The sequence below is a fragment of the Phoxinus phoxinus genome (genome assembly GCF_949152265.1).
Source record: "Phoxinus phoxinus genome assembly, chromosome: 8".
NCBI classification, from domain to species: domain Eukaryota; kingdom Metazoa; phylum Chordata; class Actinopteri; order Cypriniformes; family Leuciscidae; genus Phoxinus; species Phoxinus phoxinus.
Window position 1 is genome coordinate 3,368,151 of NC_136883.1, and position 12,386 is coordinate 3,380,536.

Consider the following 12,386-nt stretch of genomic DNA (forward strand, 5'->3'; position numbering starts at 1 on the left):
CAATTGCTCCATTAAATTGGTTCTTACGGCTTATGCACTTTCTTCTGAAGTCATGCAGTAGCTTTGAATGACGAACAAGCCGAAATGATTCAGCTAAATGAGAGTTCATTAATGAAGTAGGGCAGTTTCATTTGTGAACAAATCGTTGTTTTGGGTTAAATCTCTACTCAGGCTGTGTCTGAAATCACCCAATACCCTTAAATAGCACTATTTGAGAGGACAGACATTTGTAGTGATGTCTGAAACCATAGTGGACGTTACCGAGTGCACTTGGACCCACAATGCAACGCAATAACGAGTGTACAACCGATGCTCGACAGCTAGAGGATACGTATAATCCACTGTGAGAGTCATGACCAGAAGATGGCGCCCGCATCTGAATCATCCATCCATCCATTTTCCAAACCGCTGGTCCAATGTGACTATAGCGTAATATCATACAGGTATAAATGACTTTTTAATTGATTCAATTGTTTAATTAATGTTTATACATATAGTGTACATGATATAGACATACATTTTTTAATCTTACTACTGGAGCTGCCAGTTTCCTAAGTTTCAAATCATTATTAAACAGCAAACACAAACTATGCTAAAGCGGCAGCACTTCCAGTGTCCTAATTCACTCACTCGTTTTCATTCACTCACTCACGTGAACTATATTAGTGGACTAATGTAGGGAATAGGGGGCGATTTCGAACACAGACTCAGTTACTCAGACACATCCGGTTCTCAAATTCAATTCACTGAATCAATGATTTGGTCCAGATCAGAGGTTCCCGAGTTAACATCTCAGTGGAGCGGACAATTATAAGTGAATAATACCTGAATAATGACTTGTGGATTTATTGAATATAGGAGAGATCTTGGCAGCGTTTGACCTTGACTTTGCTGGAGTGAATGTTACAGACTCCCTGCTCTGTCTGGCTCACCGTCTGTCTGTTCTCTCCTTGACTTATTTGCTTGTAACTCACTGTAGACGATGGCAATATTTTAGCAGCTTCACACAAATAGCAGCTAAAAATAACTCAAGCTTCATCCGTCGTAATTTGCGAAAGCGAGCGCAGGATCGAACCCTCCGCTCCATATGTAATGCATCACAGGTTTGATGGGCATTGGCATGTGTTAGGACGCAGATGGTCAAAATCACATTTTTAAACAGGAGAACAGATGAATGTTCTCTGGGAAGAATTGTTGCTAGGCTGGTCGTACTTCAAGTTAGAGTGACTTAAGGCAAACACAACCGTCTTCCTTATCCCACAGTGTTATTTTGGTCACCCGCAGAGGTGTTGTATTGGTATACAATTAATTTCTTACTCAATATGTTTGTCTTGGTTTCCAGTACCAATATTTAAACATTATTAAATCGAGATACATTTACTTGAGAAGCAAAATGACTTAAGATAAAAAGTATATGAAGTGAGTTTATGCTTAAAACTAGAAAAACAACTCTCTAATTAAAGTAAACTTATAATAAAAGGAAAAATTATATAAAGTTTCTGACCCCATTGACATATTTTTCTTGTAACACTTTACTTGAAGCCATTATATGATGCATTATACAGTCTCTTGATTAATTAACAACAGTTATAAAACATATATAATCAATGTTCCACCATAATGCATTAAAACACATGCCAGACATCCAATTTCAGATGTAACAAGGAATCTGCAAATATTATAATGCATTTTATCTTTGGTTACAATTATTTATGAAAATATATAATGCATTATAACATACATTATGAATACCTTTATAATCCATTATACATAAAACAAGGGGGACAACATTACTAAAAGCCTTTAAGTTAAAAAAAACCGTATTTTAAGCATAAACATTTAATATAAGTCATTTCTAAAGTAACTGTATCTTAATTCAAGCACTTTTAGATATTTGTAATAAAAAACAAGACAAAAATACTCAGTATTGTTTTTTGCAGTGTATTTCCACTAAATGTTTTCCCCGCAAAACACACATTTTTGGGTTCTTTGCAGGTGTTGCATGCAGAAAGTAATTTGTTTCTTTTGCCAGCTAATCAATGTGCCCACAGTCACTGTACCACAGTGGCGACCCTCATAGAGGTCACACACACACACACACACACACACACACACACACACACACACACACACACACACACACACACACACACACACACCTTTATAGTCTGGTGAATTCAATATACGGCCCAAACACGGCCATATATACATGTAATCTCCTCCCTTTATCGCTCTCTTTCACACACAGAATCTCGCGTTCTGCTATACGCTCTTGTGATTCGACCTTGCTCGTGAGAGACTCTATCTGTGGGAGCATCTCTATTCACCTGGAGGTGAAACTGTCACGCGTGGCAGTTATGTCAGCTTATTTACTGTAAACTCCAAAAGTAATAAAAACAAACCGCACATAATATGTTTTATGAAACTCTGAAAACAACATTGCCGGCATCCATCTTCAAAGATTATATTCTGACAGGAGAAACATGCCATTGGGTTTAACAGCAATAAATGCTCAGAGCATATATTTTATTTTCCCTTATCTTCTGCAGTTTTCTTTGCGGTTTTGTTTTTGCCTCCCTGTCCTTGGGTGGAAAGTAAATTCTATTTGCTGTGATGGTCCACTGAAAGTTCACAAAATGAAAGAGATTTCAGCAGAAGTTTTTTAAAGTGAGCAAAGCTTTTCCTACGTGAACACACATATGAAATTCATCCAGTTGGAATCAGGTACTAATGCCATCTCAGCGCTCCGGCTCTGCCGTGTTAATCCCTGGAAAACAGTGGATTTGAGTGTGGAAAGCTAATTTCTCTCGCCGTAATAGATGAAAGAATGAGCGGCGCAGTGTCACGGGGTGTGTGATGGAGTGTTATCGTCCCAGCGAGGCCAGATATCCATCACCCCGTCTGACGGACAGGGCACACACCCTTGGCCAACTATGAGACAGCACAAATTTAGGGTGGGCTTGCTATCTGTAACTATTTTGAGATGCTTTTTAGTCTTTTTATCTTTATCTTATATATTATCTGGCTCCACATCTGGTTTAGAATACACCAAAACAAATGCAAAATTCTGCCATATATCTGTTTAAAGACTGCACTGACACTAAAATGAGCTTGTTAACGACATAACTTTGCAATACTAACACACGTTGACCTTAATGAAGCTGAATAATGAGACTATTGTCTTCTGTGTAAAGCTGCTTTACAGCTGAAACTGAACTTGTGTCATGAATGATGAACACATCGATTTTACTTCATTAGCACTTGCCTGCACTTGAATTTAAAGGGGTCATGACTTGGGTTTTTTTATTTTATCATTATGTTCCCTTAGGTGCAAATATAGTATTACTATAGTTTTTTTTACAAAAAACTTTTAAAATGTAGTGATTTAGGACCTTTTCCCACCCTGTTTCTCATCCTCTGATTCAAACAGTCTGTTTTGGGGGTGTTTCCCCTTTAAGAGTTCAGTGTTAACGCCCACTGTTATGATTGGCTAACGTCAGTGCCTATGCATCAATTATTAACGCCCCCAGCCAGAACCTGTGCGGATTCAGCGTATTTAAAAAGTAGTTTAAAGTTTTAAACACATTACTTACAGTTTGCGTCGTTGTTGTTGAGCCCAGAATAGTCGGCACGGACTTATCTTTGAGCAACAGTTTTCTGGCAAAGCCAGCATCATTTTGGGATTTGTTCTCAAAACAGTCATCCTTCAAATGGATTAACTAACGCTTACATTAACACTGCCGTGACTGAGACGTCCGCAAAAAATAAAGTGCATCCATTTTCCCCTGACGACTGGATCTTTCGCAGCGTATTCAAAGATGTTGTTTGTCCACAGCCAGGAACAGCACATCTGCGTGGCATCGTAATTTCCCTGTACACAGACCCACTCGCTGTCCGTCGACTGAACACTTGTGAGGCGCGCGGCGCGCGGGCGCGACAACGATACGAAATGAGCGTAGTTGTCTTGCGCTTAAAGCGTAGCTGTCTTGTGCCTGGAGGCGGTCATATGCAAACGCTGGTACGTCACTTCGTACCGTGACGTCACTTCTTACCATGAATCCAGAACGAGCTGTATTTAGAGCTTGATTAAATAAATGATTTGTTTATAATGGGGAGGAGGTCTTAAGCTATGAAACTTACAGGTACAAAGACCTCTTATACACTAAAAGATCAAGGCAAATTTGGTTTCTCATGTCATGACCCCTTTAAAGGCAGGAGTTTTTAAACTAAAGTCCAGTGGCCACAAAAGAGAACGAGGAAAATTTGAGAGAGAACACAAATAAATATGCATGTATTTTTAGGGCTGTTAAAGCTAATGCATCCACTTAAAATAGGTATTAAGTAAATATTTTACAATTATAAACAGTACCTATAGTGAGAAAAAAAAGATATATATACATAAACACACACAAATGCTTTGACTTCAGTAAAGTAACAGTATAAAAAGCCAGTATTAAATTTACAATATATTTTTAATTTTTATAGACAACAATCACACTTTTTTCCCTCACACAATCTATCTATCTATCTATCTATCTATCTATCTATCTATCTATCTATCTATCTATCTATCTATCTATCTATCTATCGGTATCTATCAATCTATCTATCTATCTATCTATCTATCTATCTATCTATCTATCTATCTATCTATCTATCTATCTATCTATCTATCTATCTATCAATCTCTATCTATCTACAGTATCTTTGTATGTATCCATCCATCCATCCATCCATCCATCCATCCATCTATATTCTTTTGAGAGGTGAGAAAAAAAGTTATGTTTTGCTAACTTCCTCTAATCACGAGATCTCAGCAAAGCCAAGTGATTCACAGGAACAGACTTTTTCTGTTTGGCTAATTTCACAGATTGGCTTAAAAAGCATGCACTTTTCTCTCTCTCTTAAGTGCTGCCACGGAAACAGGTGTGATTTCTCAAAAGATCCATCAGGTTGAAGGAAAATTGTATGCATGCCATTCCAAAAAATAAAAAGTTTACTGCACCCTTGAATGTTATCATCTGTTCTTTTATTGACTGAGCAGTGTCTTGAATAATTAATTTTGATATGATTGCACGCGTTTGAACGAAAGATCATCGCTTTCAATTACGAGTCACTATAAATATCTCCCTCAGCCCTCAGCAGAACAGACGCACATATTGCCAGCTAAGCTATATGCAAACAGTTGGCTGGATAGGGAGAGTGAAGGACAAAGAGCAAATCCTCTCATTTTATTCTCCCTGTCTCTCTTCACTCCCTGTTTGTCAGCATGGCAATTAGGACCTGAGGTAACAAGACCGAGAGCGAGTATGATGCTGTGACTCGCACTAATGGACGTCCCACTGGGCCAGAGTGGTTCTGTGCCGTGAGGAGAAGGTGCCAGAGTAATCGCCCCGTCACGGCCTTGCCGAGAGCCTGGGGAATGAATCAGCCCAGCTGGGAATCAGTAGGCCTTCGGGACGGGCCACTCCACCTCCTCCAGGGAACCGTTCCCTCCTTTCTCAAAGCCAGAGAGAGGGAAAGGGATTCAACTACTTTATAAATGCTTCCTTTATTTGCTTGGTTAGTCCTTGAAGCTTACTTCTTAAATTTGTTTTTTCCCAATGTTAATTCCCTTTCTGTTCTGTAAGAAAATAAAGCACCTCCTGAAAGTAATGTAAAGGATGTGGTTTACGTACTAATATCTTTGTAATCATGTTATTTTTGCGCTAATGCCAAACTGATTTCCCCCTCGTCCCAGTAACAAAGGAAAATGACTTCCCTTAGGATTTCTGTTTGTTAAAAATAACAAGCCAGCATCTTCAGCTGATGTAGTTCACATCTCTTCATATACTCCATACTGTAAGTGTCCTGACTATCTAATGCTGGGTTTTAAACAATCTCTCAAGTTATAAATGACTTCTGCACTTTGAAACAAGTATATTTTGCTGCAAGACAGGGTTTTTATACTGGGTCTAATACGGTGTTAATGGGTTCATGTGAAAGAGAAATCAAGAAAATAAAATAAAAATGTAGATTTGCTTTAACCCATTAACACTATATATATATTTTTATCACTACAAGTACTACTATATACTGTATGTATAGGGATGCACGATATATAGGCCACCATATCGGTATCGGTCGATACATGTTCATTTTTAATGTTATAGTTATAGGCCCAGTAAGAAAATTTGGCCGATATATTAAAGCCGATAAATAATGTATTACTTCCTCAGCTAAAACACCTCAGATGTGCACTGTTCACCATGATGGTTTTGAATTTGCTGAAATATGACTGGAATCACTTCTAAAAGGAAAATACTGGAAAGTACAACATGCGCAGCGCAAAATCTGAATATTATAAGAATAGAGTATTCAAATAATATTATAATTAATATTACCGATTGGGTGGTTTAGTGAGGTCCTTGGATCGGCCCTGCCGGAGCTCCTCGCTGGGTTCTGGCGGAGCGTCGAGAATACGATCAAACTTGACCATCTAGAGACAGTAAAAGTCGTAACAAGGTTTCCGTAGGTGAACCTGCGGAAGGATCATTACAGGTCTACGGGCCCAAGTCGTCCCAAGAACGAAAAACCAAATGCCTCGGGCCCGCTCCGGCGGACCCGAAACCCCCATCGCATCCCTGACGGGTACCCGTAGGCTCCTGATCCCCCTCCAGGGGGGGGAGAAGGGGACCGTGGGTTTATTCAATTAATATTATAATTGTGTGCTTGGGATATGGCTTGTAATGTTAAGACTTTTTTTTTTGGTAATCAGGCTCTAACAAATATATAAAAATTGGGATTTAGATTTATTGGCCAATATATCGGTTATCGGCTTTCAAATATAATTAATTATCGGTTATCGGTATCGACCAAAATGTTCATATCGGTGCATCCCTTATATATATATATATATATATATATATATATATATATATATATATATATATATATATATATATATATATATATATATACTGTATATCCTTGAAAAAAATCTTCCAAGAACATATTCACCCCTCAAACTTTTTTTTTGCATATTTCAAATATACAATATACATACATTTAAAATAAATAATATTTTGATTTTAATTTGTAGGGTCATTAAACAACAAATATCCTACCCGGTCATCACTTTTGGCCCCTACTGTAGCTACAAAATGTCATGTTTTAAAAAATCTGTGTAAAATTTTTCACAAATGTGAATTTCACACACTCACATACTGTAGGCCTACATACATACATATTTAAGCATGCAGATATTAGGTATAAAATCACATATATTTTTTTGGGCTTTACCTGCCTTTCTATTTCAGGAAGGGGTTCCTACACAAGGGGATCGCCATATGTGCCATTAGAAAGTTTGAAAACCCATTCTCTGAGAATGAGAGAGAAGAAGGAGGGAGAGAGAAAGATGACAATGAGACGGGAACACGTCCAGGTACAAATCTGACAGTAATCTGCCTCTTCTCTTCTCATCATGCTGTCGGTGTGAGAGATGAAGGGAGTAGGGAGGTGATGGACAGCTGGTGTGATGTTGGTTAATGCTCTTTCATCGGCATTAACTGATGAGAGAGCGCTGGCACTCTGCTGATTAACAGTCCCTCTATAAAACTTCCTCATCAAGAAGAATAGATTTGCCCCAGTCTGTCACCTCTTTAGAGAGTTGTATAAACTCGGAAGATTTACTGCCTCACTTTGCACTATATTTGTCATGACAAACGTAATCTGGTAAAAGCTAGAGGTATTGTACAAGTCTTTGGTCCCGTTGCAGTGACTGGAGGATTTTAACCCCATTTTTTTCCCAAGTTCTTTTGCCCGATTAAAGTGCTGCATTCTTTAAACACAGTTCAGAGGTTAAGACTTCAATGGGATGAGCAGTGTTTGACACCATAGTAAAATACAGATAAACTTGTGAGTGACTTGACAGTTTATTTTAATTTAAATAATGTGATGTGTTGCAACCATAACAAGCTAATATACTACTTGCAAGATTCTGATTATAATTCATATAACTATTAACATCACAACTCTGTTGAATGCATGATTCCAGTTGTTTGACAAGGATTGTGAAAGGTGTGCAAGGATGAGGACAGGGCCAATCCAAATCCTCACACAGATAGATTTAATTATAAAAGGCAAAACATAAATAATCAAGACGAGAGATCAAGGCAATAATCCAATAAACATGGAAGAGAAACCAGGAACATTGAAGACAAACCACAAGTAAACCACACGCTACTCCAACTTACAACTACCAACTTTATTTTCTTTATCCTCACAGCTAAGAAGTTCCAGGTCTGTCGGCCACATTACAGTTCTTACTATTTAAAACAGTAAATGAATGATAGTTACAAGTAACTAACCCCAAAACAAACCCTAACCCAAACTGTAACTCTATAGTTAATCAATATTACTCAGAACTTATTTGAGTAAGTAGCCTACAATGTAACTTTGCCACTTTAAAATAAAGTGTAAGCCAGTTGCATATTGAATATTTCACCAAATTATCAGAACTTTAGCTGTATGGACAAAATGGTGTGAATACATAATGGTGGAATGTGGCAAAAATAATTATTTAAAGAAACGACACTTTTTCCATTTTGACATTTATTATATAGATTGTTTGCACTTTGGGAGTTTCAAACCAGAAAAAAAAAAGTACAATCAAAAAATAAAAGTTCTCATCTGTGCATTATCGCACTCTAACAATGGATTGCATTTCCAAAACACTCATGCTAACAAGCTCATTAAAACGGAAATATGTGCAGCAGACGAAAGGCAAAGTGTTATTTTTATAAATGCATATGCAGAGTTGCTTTAGCTGAACACATACAGTATTAAAAGACACAGGCTTTCTATTTAGGTTTCACATATGAAAAACACAGTCTCCCTTTATGTAGCCTACTATATTTCTTGTTATCACCAAGTTATGATAACACCTATGCTGGTTTGTTTGACCTGATTTGCTGACACGCTTCCTACATGAATCAAACATGTAGCTTCATAATCAAATCAGAGCTAGAACTGTCACACAGCCTGGGCAAAACACACACACACACACACAAAAAAAACACAGGTGCACATGCCTGATGAGATGCCATCTCTTTACAGCACAAACACTACACTTCTGTTTGTCTGCCACCATCAACCTTTAAAATGCAATGTACCACCATTTAAAACCCCATTATTTTCTGTTACCTGGCTGATCTACAATTGAAGCTCTGTCTCTCTGCAACGACAGTGTTTGTTTATGTCACATAGCCAGTTTTGACCCTTGCGTTTTGCCTGTGGCAACAGTATTTAATTGTATTACTCACATTGTGCATTTGCTGCGATAAAAACAACAACACAAAATTCATGTGCCTCATAATCTTGAATCAGAAGATTCCCTCCTGCAGTGACATCTCTTCTCTTCTCTGATGATGAGGGCGGGGCAACTTGTCACTCACACGAGATCCACCAATAGCAAACCACAACCATCCACCTGACAAAATCAAGCTCCGCCCAAGATTTGTTCTTGTTCCAGACGCACTCGGATATACATCACAATATAGGGAAGAAAATACTGTCACAGCTTCTATTTCATGTCGACTTTAAATTCTACATTGTGATAAAATAGACAATTTTGAAGGATTTGATAAAAAAAATTACAGGATAGTTCTGAAATCTCTATTATTAAAGATAGCCAATCTCAGTATACTATGAGGGTTGAACCAAGACATAATTAAATATGGCTAACAATGTCCTAACAATCGAATTATGACCGCAGTCTAAATATGTGCCACAGTCTAACTCATCAGGGTTAGGTATCAATTGACAGCTTAAGCCTCACTTCCACGATATTTCTGTAATGATGAAATATCCTTTTTGGAAAATCTGATCAAGGCCACAGAGTTTCATACTTGCAAAATTAATATTGATTACTGTTCTTAAATTAAGATTTCCTTAAAGGCCATTCCATCAAAATTCCATTTAAAAAAGTAAATTTCTTAACAATATAATGTGTTTGTGTATTATGTTTAAAAAAATAAAAAATAAAAAAATAACTTGCATGTATTTCCCAAAATTGAGAACACTTTTCCAAAACATGCAACCGTCTTTGTCTATGTCACGGGGTGACGAAAAGGAAGCGGAACTAAGTTCCCGCGGGAATTATGTTCCGGCCGGACCGGTGTTACGGTAACCACTTCCGGGTTGCGCGTTATGTCACCATAACAACGCTAATGACGGATTGACATCTGGTGCGGAGGATTAAACGCCGGGATCTGCGCGAGGATTATGAAGGCGGAGGAACCATATAAAAAGGAAGTTCAGAGACCAGGAAGTTGGTGATTCTCACGGGGTAAATTCCCACGGGTTGTTCGTTCTCCCGGTCGTTCTTCCTGGTTGTCCTCTCCTTTGACTGTGTTCCCCTGAGAGAAGTGGATCCCTTTTGACGTTTGGGCTGGCGTGCGAAGGTATCTGAGGATTATTGTGGGGTTTGGCCGTTCGGCTGTGCGGCAGATATAACAGCGATCGAGTGGAGATACTGAGGACGGAAAGAGAGTGAGTTACGAGGACCAAGTGCAGACCAAGCCGCGCCATTATCATCTGAGAGAAGATAAGTAATATGATCGTGGAATTTGATTGAATGCATGTACCTGCACTGAGATTGATATAACGTTGTGAAGTGGATTGATCACGAGGGTTGTGTCACCGGAGAGTGTATGGATTAAGGGATCCGTTGAACTCTCGTCTTCTCCTCCGAGTGTGGGCAAGGAAACGCTTGGTCCCCGGGTCAGTGAGGAGGTATTCTCGCTCTTTCGCTATTGGGTGGGACTCGATCCAGCCTGTCAGTGGAAGGAGCGATCGTTGGGTGAGTGCTGGCTCTATTTTCACTACGAGTGGATATGCAGTGTCTGAAGTGGTGTGTTTACACAAGAGATTGCTTGAAGTGAAGTTACAGGGTGTGGGGAATATATACAGAGTTAATGCCGTATGCTCACCATTTCGAAAGCCCACCACTGTCACCGTAACAAAAACAACCCAGGCGTTCAGTGTGAAGATTCTCCTTACCTGCTGGACGATTGTGTGTACATGTGTTAACTTACCCTGCTGTACAGATTGAAGGATCCTCCTAGACAAGCGCTGTATGTGATGTCGCTGTGAAGAGAGGTGGACACCAGAGTTATTCCTTGTTTCGTCTGGACCGAAGCACCTTCCAGCCGTAAGCCCCTCACTCGTTCTAAGAACATATACCTGTTGTTGAACTACTTACTCTGCTGTGCAGATTGAAGGATCCTCCTGGCCAAGCGCCGTATGTGATGCCGCTGTGAAGAGAGGTGGACACCATAGTTATTCCTTTCCTCGTCTGGACCGAAGCATCTTCCAGCCGTAAGCCCCCTCACTCGTTCTAAGAACATATACCTGTTGTTGAACTACTTACTCTGCTGTGCAGATTGAAGGATCCTCCTAGACAAGCGCCGTATGTGATGCCGCTGTGAAGAGAGGTGGACACCATAGTTATTCCTTTCCTCGTCTGGACCGAAGCATCTTCCAGCCGTAAGCCCCATCACTCATTCCAAGAACATATACCTGTTGTTGAACTACTTACTCTGCTGTGCAGATTGAAGGATCCTCCTGGCCAAGCGCCGTATGTGATGCCGCTGTGAAGAGAGGTGGACACCATAGTTATTCCTTTCCTCGTCTGGACCGAAGCATCTTCCAGCCGTAAGCCCCATCACTCATTCCAAGAACATATACCTGTTGTTGAACTACTTACTCTGCTGTGCAGATTGAAGGATCCTCCTGGCCCACGCCGTATGTGATGTCGCTGTGGAAAGAGGTGGACATATGAAATATTCCTTGCATCGTCTTGACTAAAGCAGCTACAAGTTCTACTTACCAGGATACTCCCCCACTCAGTGGACGGGTGGCCGACTCCTCTTTTCCCCGACCGGCCACGCACAGGCACGAGCTGCCGAAGGGAACTCCACGCCTTCCCGGCGTCCGCGGTCCGATCCCGTTCTGGTTGGGAGACACAGAACCAACATTGAGACTTTTAATTAATTTTAACAAAATAAACCTTGTAAATTTTTACTCTCGCGTCTGTCTGATTTTCCTGGTACGCTCCTCGAGGTGATCCTGGGTTTCAGGGGTGGGTGCAGTCTGGCTTGACCCCCCCGACCTGTGACATCAACATGCAACTCGACACAGCAGCTAATCTTGGAAAGTTTACTCTAACATTTCTAAAATGTATAAAAACCACGTCGGCATCGGCATGCCTGATCTTTATGACATTGATACAAATAAAAAAATAAAAAAATTCTAATTGATAAATCAAAGTTGTTGGATGTACAGGTCTTTAGGTAAAAATGGATGTGTATGTCTAAGTGCATTTTATTTAAATCCTTGTTTATGAA

The 12,386-nt window shown here is 39.5% G+C and overlaps 1 long non-coding RNA gene across 1 annotated transcript; it reads right to left on the reverse strand.

Annotated features, from left to right (window-relative positions):
• Positions 1-10,352: 10,352 nt before the first annotated feature.
• Positions 10,353-12,157, reverse strand: LOC307003117. Its single transcript, XR_013798622.1, has 3 exons — positions 11,243-12,157; positions 11,076-11,127; positions 10,353-10,814 (listed from the first exon to the last, which is right to left on the reverse strand). It is a non-coding gene; the product is annotated as an uncharacterized lncRNA (long non-coding RNA).
• Between the last annotated feature and the right edge of the window lie 229 nt (positions 12,158-12,386).